At 45.0% G+C, this 17,072-nt stretch overlaps 1 protein-coding gene across 5 annotated transcripts in view; it reads left to right on the plus strand.

The window, feature by feature from the left end:
• Window positions 1-12,418: 12,418 nt before the first annotated feature.
• Window positions 12,419-17,072, plus strand: part of slc11a2 (solute carrier family 11 member 2) — a 95,761-nt gene continuing 91,107 nt past the window's right edge. For 3 of the 5 annotated variants that reach the window (XM_087985560.1, XM_043681780.2, XM_043681777.2), the window contains exon 1: window positions 12,419-12,528. The gene's annotated coding sequence lies outside the window, so the exon portion shown is untranslated. The remainder of the gene's footprint in view (window positions 12,529-17,072) is intronic. The other 2 variants (XM_043681779.2, XM_087985561.1) reach the window with 2 other exon arrangements.

Genomic DNA, 17,072 nt, shown 5'->3' on the forward strand with positions numbered 1-17,072 from the left:
CTCCCAACTACCACCTTGAAATCACTAACAAGCCCTCTGTTCAACAGTTATGCTCCTTTTCTGGAAGCCATTTTATTTACCAATGGTCTTTGACATGAAAAACAGAATAAGCACTTTACTGAACACGAGGAGATTTCACGGAGCCTTCAAATCCGGCAGCGATTATCCTGCTGCATCTTGATACCAAGGGTAAAACATACTGGAATGTTCTTCTGTGATGTACCAAGATCCAAGAGCAGCTGTGTAACTGGTAAACTCAAAAGAGTAAATAAGTTGGAGATTGAGGTAGTTGTTGTGGTTCTGTTCGCCGAGCTGGGAATTTGTGTTGCAGAGGTTTCGTCCCCTGTCTAGGTGACACCCTCAGTGCTTGGGAGCCTCCTGTGAAGCGCTTCTGTGATTTTTCCTCTGGCATTTGAAACTGCACTACAAATGCCGGAGGAAAGATCACAGAAGCGCTTCACAGGAGGCTCCCAAGCACTGAGGGTGTCACCTAGACACGGGACGAAACGTCTGCAACACAAATTCCCAGCTCGGCGAACAGAACCACCAACAACGAGCACCCGAGCTACAAATCTTCGCACAAACTTTGAATTGAGGTAGTTAATAAACTGACATGTCCTCATTGATTGGGTTCACGAAATAAGTGACTGCACTGGCAGTTTGATACTGTGTTGTAGAAACCAGGAGGGTTACAGATATACCTCTGCTCTAGTACTGCCTTTCAGCCCTAGAATCAGTGTGGCTATCATCCTGGCTGCCCTCATGGTGTTCTAGATGGCTATGCATCAGGATTATTCAACCTTGGTAAGGAGCCAGACTCCCACTATCAGAACAGCTCTCCTAGTTATACCACAAGGAAAACCTGGATTTGGACCTGCTTTCAATGAAGAAAATCTAAAGCATTCTTTAGCCTTTTCAATTTACTGATGGGAAAACATACAGGTCAATTCTTCAACCTGTATCCACTGCAGGGAATAAAAATACAGGTTTTGGTTAATAAGGGATTCTGATTGTAGATGCAACAATGCTGGGTAAAAGTCCAACCTGTGACAATCACATAAAATAGTGCTCTCGATATGATTTTCTCTATTTTCCATTCATAGTTGAGGACGGTCCTCTGATTTGCTTCCTTTAAAGAGTTGCCAAGTGTTTCCATCTTATTCTCCAAATGCAGACTGTAATGTCATACAAACAGGTAAACTGGGACCAGAAGTAGGTCATTCAGCCCTTCCAGGCAGCTTCACCATGCAGTAAGATCATGACTGACCTACTTGTATGTTTTGAATTACAAAATATCATCTATCCCTGATAAACCTAGATTCTTGTTAGGCGGTGGGGTGTAGAGGTATTTTACCTCCACCTTTAAAAATATTCAATGACTTCCCCTCTGCCTTCTGAGACTGATTCCAAAGTTGCATATCCCTTGAGGAAAAAAAATTCTCCTCATCTCTGTCCTAAAAGGGTGACTTCTACTTAAAACAGGGCTTCCTAATTCTGGATTCGGCCACAAGAGGAAACATCTTTCCCACACCTACCATGTCAGGACCAAGTCAGAAGTCACACTACACCAGGTTATAGTCCAACAGGTTTATTTGAAATCACATGTTAATGTTTCCTCACAAGATAATGCACTCATTCCAGGTATTAATCTAATAAACATCATCTTATCTGCCTTCAACACATTTACACCCTTCCTTCAATAAGGAGACCAATTGCACACCGTATTCAAAAATGTGGTCTCGCCAAGACTAAGCAAGCATAACATCCTCATTTTTATGCTTAATTTCTCACTTAATAAAAGCAAGTATTCCATACTGAATCACTGGTTGTACCTGCATAGTAACTTGTATAACTCCTGCACTAGAATATCCCTCTGCACTTTGGAATTCTTCAGTCATAGAGATATACAGCACAGAAACAAACCCTTCGGTCCAAATCGTCCATGCTGAGCAGATATCCTAACCTAACCTAGTCCCATTTCGCAACACCCTCCGCCTGAACAAAGTTGCCCCTTGGGTCCCCCACTCTTTCCCCACTCATCATAAACCTATGCTCTCTGGTTGTGGACTCCCCCACCCCAGGGAAAAGACCCTGTCTATTTATCTTATCCATGTCCCTCATGATTTTTTAAACCTTGATAAGGTCACCCCTCCGCCTCCGACGCTCCAGGGAAAACCTATTCAGCCTCTTTCTATAGCTCAAACCCTCCAACCCTGGCAATGTCCTTGTGAATCTTTTCTGAACCCTTTCAAGTTTCACACTATCCTACAGAAGGGAGACTAGAATTGCACACAATATTCCAAAGGTGACCTAGCTAATGTTTTGTACAGCCATAACCTCCCAACTCCTACACTCACTACTCTGACCAATAAAGGAAAGCATACTAAATGCTTTCTTCACTATCCTATCTACCTGAGACTCCACTTTCAAGGAGCTATGAACCTGCACTCCGAGATCTCTCTGTTCAGCAACACTCCCCAGGGCCTTACCATTAAATGTATAAGTCCTGCCTGATTTGCCTTCCCAAAATACAACACCTCACATGTATCTAAATTAAATTCCATCTGCCACTCATTGGCCCACTGATCAAGATCCTGTTGTACTCTGAGGTAACCTTTGCTGTCCACTACACCTCAATGTTGGTGTTATCTGCAAACTTACTAAGTCGACCTCCTACGTTCACATCCAAATCATTTATATAAATGACTAAAAGTAGGGACCCTCTACTGATCCTTGTGGCACACTACTGGTCACAGGCCTCCACCACCCTCTGTCTTCTACCTTCAAGCCAGTTCTGTCTCCAAATGGCTAGTTTTGCCTGGATTCCATGTGATCTAATCTTGCTAACCAGTCTACCATGACGAACCTTGTGAAATGCCTTACTGAAGTCCATGTAGATCACTTCCACTGCTCTACCCTCATTAATCCTCTTCTTCAAAAAAACTCGGTCAAGTTCATGAGACATGATTTCCCATGCACAAAGCCATGCTGACTATCCATAATCAGCCCTTGCCTTTCCAAATACATGTAAATCCTGTCCTTCAGGATTCCCTCCAACAACTTGCTCATGACCAATGTCAGGCTCACTGATCTCTAGTTCCCTGGCTTTTCCTTACCATCTTTCTTAAATAGTGGTACCTCATTAGCCAACCTCCAGTCTTATGGCACCTCACCCTGTGACTATCAGTGATACAAATATCTCAGCAAGGGGCCCAACAGTCACTTCCCTAGCTTCCCACAGAGTTTGAGGGTACATGTGATCCGGTCCTGGGGATTTATCCACCTTTGTGTTTCAAGACATCCAGCATCACCACCTCTATAACATGGACATTTTTCAAGATATCACCATCTGTTTCTCCATATTCAGTATCTTCTATGTTCTTAGATTACTTACAGTGTGGAAACAGGCCCTTCGGCCAAACAAGTCCACACCGACCCACTGAAGCGCAACCACCCATACCCCTACATATACCCCTTTTTACCTAACACTACGGGCAATTTAGCATGGCCAATTCACCTGACCTGCACATCTTTGGACTATGGGAGGAAACTGGAGCACCCGGAGGAAACCCACGCAGACACGGGGAGAATTTGCAAACTCCACACAGTCAGTCGCCTGAGTTGGGAATTGAACCCGGGTCTCTGGCGCTGAGGCAGCAGTGCTAACCACTGTGCCACCGTGCTGCCCACAAGCGCCAGAGACCCGGGTTCATATTTTCCCATAATATACTCCATCTGCCAGATTTTCCCCCACTCGCTTAACCTGTCTTTCCTTGGCATTACAACATGCTATCTGCCTCTGTGTCATTTACACATTTCACTGCCATGCCTTCAATCACAGTGGAAGCAATGAGTGTAAGGCGAGGTTGCTGCATCAACTATTGTCGCCAGTGTTATTTACCTAGATGTTAGCCCAAACTGCAGTTGGACCTCATTTTCACTGTGTGTAAAGCTACGAACTGAGTGCTTCTTCATTTGATACATTTCCTTTTACAGTGCCTGCCTTCCATTTGGACCTATCAGCAACAACTTGCCTTTATGTTCCATCTTTAACACACAAAGGTGGGCGCTTAACAAAGTTTGGCACTGAGCCATATAAGCACATTTCAGGGCAGGTGACCGAAACCTTGGTCTAAAGGTCAGGTTTTAAGAAGCACTGTGAAAGTAGGAGAGGTTTGGGACTTAATTGTCAATAGCCTAAACATCTAAAATTATAAGGAGGTCTGCAGTCCCAAGGTCAAAGTTGTCACTGTTCACCACACAGCAGAGCTTAAACACATGGTGCCTGCAGGGCACTTCCTTTTTTATAAACTGTTAAATTTTTGCAAGTGATTGCAACACAATAATACAACATAAATGTAAATAACAACGAAGGGCTGATTTTGTTTTGGCCCTACTCTGAAATCACATGCAGTCAGTTGAATTGTTGTTACAGTACAATGCAATGCAACATCTCCCTCTTGTGGCAGAATATTAGAACAAAGAGCACTTGTTTCTTCAGTGTAAAAATTAGTTTAAAAAAGACACAAAGAAATGGAAAAAGTCAAGTGACATGAACTGAGAGCAAAGTTTGGATAGTGTTCAGACCTTGAGATGGCTAAATGATAGCATTGCAATTGAGTGAAGATAGAGGGTCTCTTTAAATTGGTCCATAATTTTTCTTTGCTGGGGTACAAGAGTCCGATCTGAAACCGCTCCCTTGCTGTTCCGGAATATGTGAATTCTCCCTTTATTTCCCCATCGTACACAACATTGGCAAAACAGCTTCTCATCAGGTTTACCAGGACAGCCAAAACTTTATAGTGTAGATGAACTTCACTAATCAAGAAAGAAAGAACATACCATCTAAAGATATTCTTATAGACTCCCTACAGTATGGAAACAGGCCCTTCAGCCCAACAAGTCCACACCAATCCTCCAAAGAGTATCCCACCCAAAACCATTCTCTACATTTATCCCTTACTAACCTACACATCCCTGAACAATTTAGCATCGCTAATTCACCTAACCTGCGCATCTTTGGACTGTGAGAGGAAAACCCATGCAGACATGGGCAGAACATGCAAACTCCACACAGACAGTCCGCCCGAGGCTGGAATCAAACCCGGGTCCTTGGTGCTGTGAGACAGCAGTGCTAACCACTGAGACACCATGCCACCCACAACTGAAACACTTGGCAGTCAATGAAGTACTTTTGCAGTGTAATCGCCCCTGTAATGTAGGAATTGTGACAGCCAATTTGCACACAGCAAGCTCCCACAATCATCAGTGTGATTTTTTTATTTCAAAAATATACTTTATTCATAAAATTATTTTGATATCTATACAATTGGTCATGCCATTCTTATGCACACATTGCATTTCTTTACATACAGAGATCGTTCATTAATCATTCATATGTACAAGTCTGTACATTGACCATCCAGATATTTTGCTGAGGCATCAGCGGGACCCAATGTCTGAGTGGGCCCCCTGTTCTTCTTAGGCAGGCAGACCTTAGATGGTGGCCTTTCCCCACCCCACCTAGGCAGCAGCTGCCCCAAGCTTCAGCGTGTCCCTCAACACGTAGTCCTGGACCTTGGAAGTGCCAGTCTGCAACACTCAGTCAGGGTCAACTCCTTCAGCTGGAAGATCAACAGGTTTCAGACAGACCAAAGAGCGTCTTTGACCGAGTTGATGATCCTCCAGGCACAGTTGATATTGGTCTCGGTGTGCGTCCCGAGGAACAGACCGTAGAGCATGGAGTCCCGCGTCACGGCGCTGCTCGACAAATCTCGACAAAAGCCACTGCTGAGATATTTGCATCATCAATAGCTACAGGTGAGGTGTCGGAAGACTGGAGGTTGCCACTATTGAAGAAAAGTGGTAAGGCTAAGCCAGGGAACTATAGACCGGTGAGCCTGATGTCGGTCATGGCAAGTTGTTGGAAGGAATCATGAGGGACAGGATGTACATGTATTTGGAAAGGCAAGGGCTGATTAGGGATAGTCAACATGGCTTTGTGCATGGGAAAACATATCTCACAAACTTGATTTGAGTTTTTTGAAGAAGTAACAAAGAGAATTCATGAGGGCAGAGCGGTGGACTGGTTACCTCAGATTACAACGGGATCTTGATCCGATGGGCCAAGGAGTGGCAGATGGAGTTTAGATAAATATGAGGTGCTGCATTTTGGAAAGGCAAATCAGAGCAGAACTTATACAAACATTGGTAAAGTCCTGGGGAGTGTTGCTGAACAAAATGACCTTGGAGTGCAGGTTCGTAGCTCCTTAAAAGCAGAGTCAGAGGTAGATAGGATAGTGAAGAAGGTGTTTGGTATGCTTGCCTTCATTGGTCAGTGCATTGAGTACAGGAGTTGGGAGGTCATGTTGCGGCTGTACAGGACATTGGTTAGGCCACTATTAGAATACTGCATGCAATTCTGGTCTTGCTGCTATAGGAATTCAATTGTAGAAGGTTACAAATACAAAGGCCGTTCGGGCTATTGTGTCTATGTCAGCCCTCTGCAAGACAATTCACCTGAGTGCCCCTCCCTGTTTTCCACTGTGGCCCGATTTTTCTCCTCTTCGGATAACAATTCCATTCCCCCTTGAAAGCTGTGATTGAATGTACCTCACCAGTTTCAGGCATTCAGATCCCAACCTCTCATGTAAGCAAGCAACTTAAGCAGTGTTCGTTAGTTGGTTGAATTCTAACCATATGATTGAGAAAATAGAAGTGCATGTAGAAAATAGTATTAATAACTTAATAAAAAGATATTTCAAATTACCATGTATAATAGTCTTTCGTTATGAATTTGCAATGAACAGAAGTCCAAGGAAGCTGAAAGTAAAACATAGATTTGTGGATGCTGGAGATCTGAAACAAATAAAAACCAAAATTGCTAGAGAACAGAAACTCTCCCCTCCCCTGACAACATTACCCAGGGACCATTCTCTCTGAGACACTCTGGTCCACTCCTCCTCCACTCCCAATATTTGTCCACAACCCCACGGCACCATCCCATGCAATCACAGAAGGGTGACCTCCTCCCTCCTCACTATCCAAGATCCCAGAAACACTTTCCAGTTGAAGCAGCAATTTACCTGCACTTCACTCAATCCAGTTTATTGTACTTGCTGCTCACAATGCAGTCTTCTCAACATTGGAGAGATGAAGTGCAGACTGGGTACCACTTTGCAGAGCACCAATGTTATGTCTGTAAAAATGGCCCTGAGTTTCCAGTTACCTGCTACTTCAACACTTCACTGTGTTCCCACGCTAACATTCTGTGAGGCTTGTTACAGAGCTCCAGCAAAGCTCAGTATAAGTTGGAGAAACAACACCTCATCTTCTTTAAATATCTTACCGTTTTCAGGACTCAACATCGAGTATAACAATTTCAGAGCATGACCACCTCCTGTGATCATAGAATCCCTACAGTGTAGAACAGGGCATTTGGCCCAACAAGTCCACATCGACCTTCCGAAGAGTATCCCACTCAGATCCATTCCCCTGACTAATGCACTTAAGCCTATTGTAGCTTTAAGAGGTGTATGTTGTACTTTTTTTTATTGAAGAGAAGTTTTAAGACAGAGGAAACGTGCTGTCTATTTGAATTGAATAACGTAAACACCTTGTGAGACCTTGGAGATTTAAAAAAAATTTGGAACAATAGAAGTAGCCTGAATGGGGGCGGTCAAGCTCCCACAGAGCCAGGATTTTTAGTTTTAGTTTCTCAGTGGCAGTTGCTGATTTTGAGTTTTCTTGAAGCTGGGTTTGGGAGCTGCAGTACATCTCTCCCTTCTCTCTCTCTCTCTCTCACACACTCACACACTCTCTCACACACACACACACACAGTTTCCTGCTACACTCTCTCTCTCAGAGCTTTCTCTTGATGTTTTACCTCCTGGACTGGAGAATTGCCTGTAAGATAATCTATTTTACTGAATTTTGCTTTTTGCCAAGGGTGTGTTTATGGGATGTTACTTGTTATGGACGAGGCCAGACTACTCAAAACATTCTTAAGCAGGCAACCCAGACTGTAACTTCGCTATTTGTTTCCGTAAGTGAACAATGAAAATGATCCGGAGTAAGTTAGCTAGGTTGACTACCAGGTTTTAAGAGACTTCACCAGTTTCCTCATTTCCCCAGCCCCCACCTTACCCCAGTTCCAACCTTCCAGCTCAGCACCTGTCTTACCTGCCAATCTTCCTTCCCACCTATCTGCTCCACCCTCCTCTCTGACCTATCACCTTCATCCCGACCCCCATCCACCTATTGTACTCTTTGCTACCTTCTCCTCAGCCCCACCCCCTCCCATTTATCTCTCCATCCTGGAGGCTCCCTGCCTTCATTCCTGATGAAGGGCTTTTGCCTGAAACGTCAATTTTCCTGCTCCTCGGATGCTGCCTGACCTGCTGTGTTTTTCCAGCACCACTCTAATATAGACTCTGATTTCCAGCAGCTGCAGTACTCACTTTCACCAGGTCTTAAAACAGACAAACATTTATTCACAAAATTACGGAATGAAACACAAAGAACAGAAGATAGAATACCCACAGAACTCAGTCTATCCAGACTAGACTTAATTATGCTGTTCCGAAAATACACAACAGTCCCAATAAACAAAACCTCCTTAAACACAGAGGCTTACAGGTTGATGTTAGAAGGGCAGAAGGAGAGAGAGTTCAGCAGCCTGTTTCACATACAGCCCCTGCTGCACCGAACTAAAAAACAAGAATTCAGCTTCCAGGATTGACCACTCTCCTTTCATTATACAGGTTACTTCTAAAACATAAAAGTTTTGGTTTAATGTCTCATCTGTTTACATATAAACAAAAAGGCCTCTCAGTAAACCCTTTCATCTCTGTACCAAACCAGTAGTTTCGGAGCCCGGACTGTTTTACGACCCCTCTGAGAAAAACCAAGGACACAGTATCCTTGAGAAAAGGAACAGCTTTTAGAAAAAAGGACATACCATATTGGAACAGTTAATTAGTAGTATATTAATTATTTTGTTAAGCATTTCGATGGAGTTATAATTCAGCCAATTTTTCAAACTTTTGTCTGTATTTTAATTGTAGTGTCAAAATAAAGTGTGTTTTGCTTCACATTGAGTACTCTGACCAATTCAATAGCATCTGGAATACAATGCCTGGCACTTACCTTTAAAATAAGAAACCGTTAGGGATAGTCTGCTTTCTGAATAATTTGAGGGCATTTGGTCTGGTCCATAACACTCCTTCCTTATTATCTACCCCCACAAACCCAGGTCTTGTCATGAAATCAATTATTTTCAGCACAGTCAACCCATTTTCGCTACTCAAAGTCCCGATTATCACCAATCTATCTTTTCTTCTTTCCTGGCCTACTGTCAACAATTCTTTATCTTTTTCACTCTCTTTTATTTTTTCACTCTCTTTCCCAAAGTGCTGAAGGAGATTGCTACTAGGAGATTGCAATAGCATTGGTAATGATTTTTCATGAATCACTGGAGTCAGGGAGGGTCCCAGAGAACTGGCAAATGGAGAATATAAGATCCCTGTTTAAGAAGGGAGGGTGGCAGAAGACAGGAAACTATTGGCCACTTAGCCTGACCTCTGTCGATGGTAAGATTTTATGAAGGATGAGATCGCAGAGTACTTGGAAGTGCATGGTAAAATAGTCATGATTTGGAGATGCTGGTGTTGGACTGGGGTGTACAAAGTTAAAAAAATCACACAACACCAGGTTATAGTCCAACAGGTTTAATTGGAAGCACACTAGCTTTCGGAGCGACGCTCCTTCATCGGGTGATAGTGGAGGGGTCAATACTAACACAGAATTCATAGCAAAAATTTACAGTGTGATGTAACTGAAATTATACATTAAAAAATTGATTGTCTGTTAAGCCTTTCATCTGTTAGAATACAGTGATAGTTTCACTTCTTTCATGTGTAAATCACAAAACCTTTTTTTAAAAAAGTTGCATTCTCGGGTTAGCTGTTAACAATGGTGATAGCTGGACAATATGTTGAAGGTGTTGGCCCCCTGTGTTCTCTGTCTATGCCATGATGTTTAGATTGATTCTAATCTAAAAAGTGAGATAACGGAGTTTTACATAAATTCATGCAGTTTTTGAGCAAAGTACAATGTAACCCTGCAAGTACAAATTCAATCCACAAAATATATGTGCGCATGTTTGTCTTTGTCTATCTGTGTGTGTGTGTCTGTCTGGGTTGGGGGTTGTGAGTGTGAGAAAGTGTGTGTGTGTGTGTGTAGTGAGTGCAGAGTGTCTTAAGTCTGTGAGGGGGTGCGTGTGGGAGTGTGTGTGCCTGTAAGGGTGTGTATGGGTGTCTGTGTGCGTGTCTGTGTGAATGTGTGTCCGTGTGTATAGGAGTGCCTGTGTGTGTGTATAGTGCAATGGTGGTCACCTGTAATGTAACATGAACCCAAGGTCCCAGTTGAGGCCCTCCCTATGGGTACCGAACTTAGCTATCAGCCTCTGCTCGGCCACTTTTCTCTGCTGCCTGTCCCAAAGTCCACCTTGGAGGATGGTCACCCGAAGGTCCGAGGCTGAATGTCTTGGATCACTGAAATGTTCCCCAACTGGGAGGGAACCCTCCTGTCTGTTGATTGTTGTGCGGTGCCCATTCATCCGTTGTCGTAGCCTTTGCTCGGTTTCCCCAATGTACCATGCCTCCGGGCATCCTTGCCTGCAACGTATAAGATAGACAACGTTGGCTGAGTCACATGAGTACCTGCCATGTACAAGGTGGGAGGTGTCCCCATACGTAATGGTGGTATCTATGTCCACACTCTGACATGTCTTGCAGCGCACCGTGACAGGGTTGTATGGAGTTGTCCTGAGAGCCGGGCAGCTTGCTACGAACAACGATCTGTTTGAGGTTTGGCAGTTGTTTAGAGGCAAGTAGTGGAGGTGTGGGGAACGTCTTGGTGAGATGCTCATCCTCATTGATTATGTGTTGCAGGTCACGAAGAACATTGCGTAATTTTTCAGCTGTAAATTCTGTGTTAGGATTGGGCCCTCCACTAGCACCTGATGAAGAAGTGTTGCTCTGAAAGCTAGTGTACTTACAATTAAACCTGTTGGACTATAACCTGGTGTTGTGTGATTTTTAACATGGTAAAACAGAGCTGAGTCCGCACGGCTTCATTAAAGGAAGGTCTTGCCTGACAAATCTATTAGAATTCTTTGAGGAGGTAGCAAGTTAGACAATTGGATTTCCAGAAGGCCTTTATCTCTGTCTTAATTACTCAATAACTTGGCCTGCACAGCATCCTGTGTGGTACCTTGTTAATGTGTTCTTAATTGGTAACGGGATCACGGGAGAAGGCAGGAGAATGGGGTTGTGAAACATCAGCCATGATCGAATGGCGGAAAGACTTGAAGGGTCAAATGTTGAGAGTGTGGTGCTGCAAAAGCCCAGCAAGTCAGGCAGCATCAGAGGAGCAGGAGGATCGATCTTTCAGGCAAGAGCCCTTCATCAGGAATGAAATCATCCTGATGAAGGGCTCTTGCCCGAAACGTCGATTCTCCTGCCCCTCGGATGCTGCCTGACCTGCTGTGCTTTTCCAGCACCATGTTCTCAACTCTGATCTCCAGCATTTGCAGTCCTCACCTTCTCCTTCTTTATGGGCCAAATGGTCTAATTCTGCTCTGGTGTCTTATGATCTCTGGGCTTTGTCTCTACCTTCCTGCTCTCTCCTTTCTGTCCCCAACGTCAGCATCAATTACTACCTATTTCTAGTTTTGAAGGGTCACTGGACCTGAAACGTTAACTCTATTTCTCTCTCTACAGATGCTGCCAGACCTACTGAGCTTCTCCAACACTTTCCGTTTTTGCTCTCCTTAGCATTCTTAGATTTGCTGAATATTTCCACTATGTTCTGTTTCTATTCAATACAATCTCTGTGTTTCTGTGAAAATGAACCCTGGTGTTTGGTTTGTGTGGTATAAAGTAGTTGACACAAAACTTCATGCAACTTCACACACACCTTCAAACAATTGCAGCTTCATCTGCTCCTGCAAGTGGCGCTGTGCCTGGAGGTCTACGGATGCAGACGGGCAAACAGCAGGCGTGCAAGCGGGCCAATGGGCAGTGAGGGGGCGGGTCGGGGCTAGGGCCAATGAACATTGAGAGCCCGGGGTCGGAGCCAATGCACATCGAGGCGCTGGGGCTAATGAGCATTGAGGGGCTGGGGCTTAAGCCACTGAACAGCGAGGAGGTGGCGCCGAAGCCAATGAACAGCAAGGAGGCGGGGCGAGGGTCGGGGCCAATGAAAAGCGAGGGGCTGGGGCTAATGAACAGCAAAGAGGCGGGACCGAGGCCAATGAACAACGAGGGTCTGGGGTCTGGGCCAATGAGCAGCGAGGGGCCAAAGTCAATGAGCACCGATGAGGCGGAACCGGAGCCAATGGGTAACGAGGGGTTGGCACCGGAACCAATGGTTAGCGAGCAGAAGAGGGACTCGGGGCCGAACTCGGTGGCGGTACGGGCTTGGAGTAAAGTTGGAGGGTGGTGGTGCCCCGTCGCGGTGAACCGGTAAGGAATCACTTTATGTTTCGCCTCAGTGGCCAACTTTTTCTCGCATGATTTCCGCGGCGAGGGGAAAAAAAAAGCTTGATCTGCGCCTCATGTTATGGGTCTCTCACGTCTTTTCTACCTTCTCTCCGGCAAGACGTGGAGGTTCGGTGGTAGTGCCGAAACAAATTGACCTGGAAGGTACCATTTCTTGAGGGGAGTAGATATACAAGAGACCCTAGTGTTTTGTCCTTTGAGGCAGTCTATCCTTGGTTCCTTCGCAATTTTTTCTAGATTAGATTATTTACAATGTGGAAACAGGGCCAACATGTCCACTCCAAAGCGCAACCCACCCAGACCCATTCCCCCTGACCTGCACATTTTTTGTACTGTGGGAGGAAACCCACGCAGACACGGGGAGAATGTGTAAACTCCACACAGTCAGTCGCCTGAGGCGGGAATTGAACCCGGGTCTTTGGCGCTGTGAGGCAGCAGTGCTAACCACTGTGCCACCAATTCGGTCTATTCTGACGCCCCTCCCCCAAGTCCCTCCTCCCTACCTTTTATCTTAGCCTGCTGGACAAACTTTCCTCATTCCTGGAAAAGGGCTTATGCCCGAAATGTCGATTCTCCTGTTCCCTGGATGCTGCCTGACCTGCTGCGCTTTTCCAGCAACACATTTTCAGCTCTGATCTCCAGCATCTACAGCCCTCACTTTCTCCTATTGTGTCAACCCCGAGTTTGTTTTGGATCCGAATTCGGATTCTTTGACAATTCTCTCACAGACGCTACGTGTTGAGCTATGGTCCCTTCTCTATATCTGAAGCTGGCCTGAAACGGATTTTGATGGTTTCATGTTGGATTAAGGAAGGACGAGGGGTCACTGACGCAATGAGATGGAAAGCTGTCTCAGACACGACCAGTGGCCAAATTTGTTCGCTGTGGCCGCTTACTGAGCACCTTCGTGTTGAAATCATGACCCTTTGTGGAGGCTTTTAAGTAACGTCACAAGGCAAAAGAGGGAATAGAATGACAAGCAGCGCGTGTTATAGAAGGGAAGGGCGATTATGTAACAGCAGAAAACCTGTTTTTACTTCCTTTACAATGTCATCAGCCAGGGTTACATCTCTTTCCCCATTTATATTCCTGAAATAAAACCTGGGGGTGGGGGAGGATAGACTTTCAATTGTAAGTAGAGGTTGCACACTATTTTACAAAATCGCAATTTTCTGCAAAGGAGTTAGGCAATACACAAGAAGGAACTAGAATTGACAATTTTTGGAAATAAGGCTGCAATGATTTACTCCTGACAATTCTGACTCTTCTTCTCTATGTTCTGGAACAAATGTGTTATCTATTTGAATCAAATATCACAAAATCAAGTGATAATTTGGAGCACTTATGGCAAGACCGAAGCAGTTTTTGCTGTTTTATTCCTGAGTATCACAAGAGCTTGGTAAGATGAGACTGGGAAGGTGAGGTGAGGTGAGAGGGAGGTAGGTAGGTTTGGGACAGGGGGCATGAAGCAAGTCTGAGGAGGTGATGGGGTAAGTGGACAGAGTGAGGGGGACGTGGGAGTCATAGAGAGGTACAGCATGGAAACAGACCCTTCGGTCCTACCCGTCCATGCCGACCAGATATCCCAACCCAATCTAGTCCCACCTGCCAGCACCTAGCCCATATCCCTCCAAACCCTTCCTATTCATACACCCATCCAGATGCCTTTTAAATGTCACAATTGTACCAGCGCCACTTCGAGGAGAAAGTGAGGTCTGCAGATGCTGGAGATCAGAGCTGAAAATGTGTTGCTGGAAAAGCACAGCAGGTCAGGCAGCATCCAGGGAACAGGAGAATCGACGTTTCGGGCATAAGCCCTTCTTCAGGTTCCTGAAGAAGGGCTTATGCCCGAAACGTCGATTCTCCTGTTCCCTGGATGCTGCCTGACCTGCTGCGCTTTTCCAGCAACACATTTTCAGCTCTGATCTCCAGCATCTGCAGACCTCACTTTCTCCTCAAAGATTTCAACCTACTGCGAATCCTCTTACAAGGATGCCTTCCTTGACGAAGCTCTCTTTCTCCCTCTACAAAGATTTCAGTGAGTCCCTCTCTCACTGCACCCCCCAGGTCATCTCCTCTGCACAGAAGCTCTTCAGCCACATTCTCAAACAGACTCGCTACCACAGCCACATCTCCTTCCTCATTCCTGAAGAAGGGCTTTTCCCGAAACGTCGATTCTCCTGTTCCCTGGATGCTACCTGACCTGCTGCGCTTTTCCAGCAACACATTTTCAGCTCCAGCCTCCACTTCCTCTGGCAGCTCATTCCATACACGTACCATCCTCTGTGTGAAAAAGTTGCCCATTAAGTCTCTTTTATGTGTTTCCCCTCTCACTCAAAACCTATGCCCTCTAGTTATGGATTCCCTGACCCCAGGTGAAAGACTTTGTCTATTTAGCCAATCCATGCCCCTCATAATTTTGTAAACCTCTATAAGGTCACCCTCAGCCTCCGACATTCCAGGGAAAACAGCCCCAGCCTGTTCAGCCTCTCCCTGTAGCTCAGATCCTCCAACCCTGGTAACATCCTTGTAAATCTTTTCTGAACCCTTTCAAGTTTCACAACATATTTCCGATAGGAAGGAGACCAGAATTGCATGCAATATTCCAACAGTGGTCTAACCAATGTCCTGTACAGCCGTAACATGACCTCCCAACTCCTGTACTCAATACTCTGACCAATGAAAGAAAGCATACCCCAAACGCTGCCTTCACTATCCTATCTACCTGCGACTCCACTTTCAAGGAGCTATGAACCTGCACTCCAAGGTCTCTTTTTGTTCAGCAACACTCCCTAGGACCTTACCATTAAGTGTATACGACCTGCTAAGATTTGCTTTCCCAAAATGCAGCACCTCGCATTTATCTGAATTAAACTCCATCTGCCACTTCACAGCCCACTGGCCCATCTGGTCCAGATCCTGTTGTAATCTGAGGTAACCCTCTTCGCTGTCCACTACACCTCCAACTTTGGTGTCATCTGCAAACTTACTAACTGTACCTCTTGTGCTCACATCCAAATCATTTATGTAAATGACAAAACGTAGAGGACCCAGCACCGATCCTTGTGGCACTCCACTAGTCACAGGCCTCCAGTCTGAAAAACAACCCTCCACTGTCTTCTACCTTTGAGCCAGTTCTGTGTCCAAATAGCTAGTTCTCCCTGCATTCCGTGAGATCTAACCTTGCTAATCAGTCTCCTATGGGGAACCTTGTCGAGTGCCTTACTGAAGTCCACATAGATCACATCTACCACTCTGCCCTCATCGATCCTCTTTGTTACTTCTTCAAAAAACTGTCAAGTTTGTGAGACATGATTTCCCATGCACAAAGCCATGTTGACTATCCCAAATCAGTCCTTGCCTTTCCAAATACATGTACATCCTGTCCCTCAGGATTCCCTCCAACAACTTGCCCCCCACCGAGGTCAGGCTCACTGGTCTATAGTTCCCTGGCTTGTCCTTACCACCCTTCTTAAACAGTGGCACCACGTTTGCCAACTTCCAGTCTTCTGGCATCTCACCTGTGACTATCGATGATACAGATATCTCAGCAAGAGGCCCAGCAATCACTTCTCTAGCTTCCCACAGAGTTCTCGGGTACACCTGGTCAGGTTCTGGGGATTTATCCACCTTTGTGTTTCAAGACCTCCAGCACTTCCTCCTCTGTAATATGAACATTTTGCAAGAAGTCACCATCTATTTCCCTACATTCTATATCTTCCATATCCTTTTCCACAGTAAATACTGATGCAAAATACTCCTTTAGTATCTTTCCCCATTTTCTGCAGCTCCACAGAAAGGTTGCCTTGCTGATCTGGATATGGCATTTCAGATCCATGGGGAATATGGTGCAGTCAGTAGAACATTTCCATAGGTTTCACCCTCGTTGCCAAATTCCTTCATTGTGCCACCGATCCCTACCCCTGTATTCTCTCCTGGCAGACCTCCATGATCTTTGCAGTTTTATGTTTCACCCCTCTAATGTTCTTCTTTATACCATTGGTGGCCATGCCTTCAGCTGCAAGGAACCAAACTCTATAGAATACCATTTGTAAATCTCTTGGGAAAACTGTCATTTCTCGTTTTCAAATGTTTCTGAAAGCCAACTAAGCTTTTGTTCCTGTACTTGAATTACTTATTGTAAAATATTGCTATTCAGTGCTCCTGTGAAGTGTCTGGGGATGTCTTATTACTTTATAAATACAAAGTGTGCCTCTAGCAGCTTCTATAAATGTACCTTTCAAAGTAAAGGGGAATGTGTCTGTATCAGCCCTGAAATGCACACCACATGCATTTGTATCTGCCACTCTGTGTCAACGTTTTTTAAGAAAAAGACATGTCCAAATTGCCAACAGGAGTGATTGATATCTCCTCTTGGAATAGCTGCATATGTCCCAAATTGTTAAAAGCAGCTAGAATTGGTTGTATTGGTAATTGGTGGAAGACTGGAACTGAGTTCCTGAGTTTGAACCTTTGCCAGCCTGGTGATATGATAATTGACCAAAGCA

Source organism: Chiloscyllium plagiosum, unplaced genomic scaffold (assembly GCF_037043375.1).
Source record: "Chiloscyllium plagiosum isolate Xiang-an unplaced genomic scaffold, Cpla_swu_hap1 HiC_scaffold_53X, whole genome shotgun sequence".
NCBI classification, from domain to species: domain Eukaryota; kingdom Metazoa; phylum Chordata; class Chondrichthyes; order Orectolobiformes; family Hemiscylliidae; genus Chiloscyllium; species Chiloscyllium plagiosum.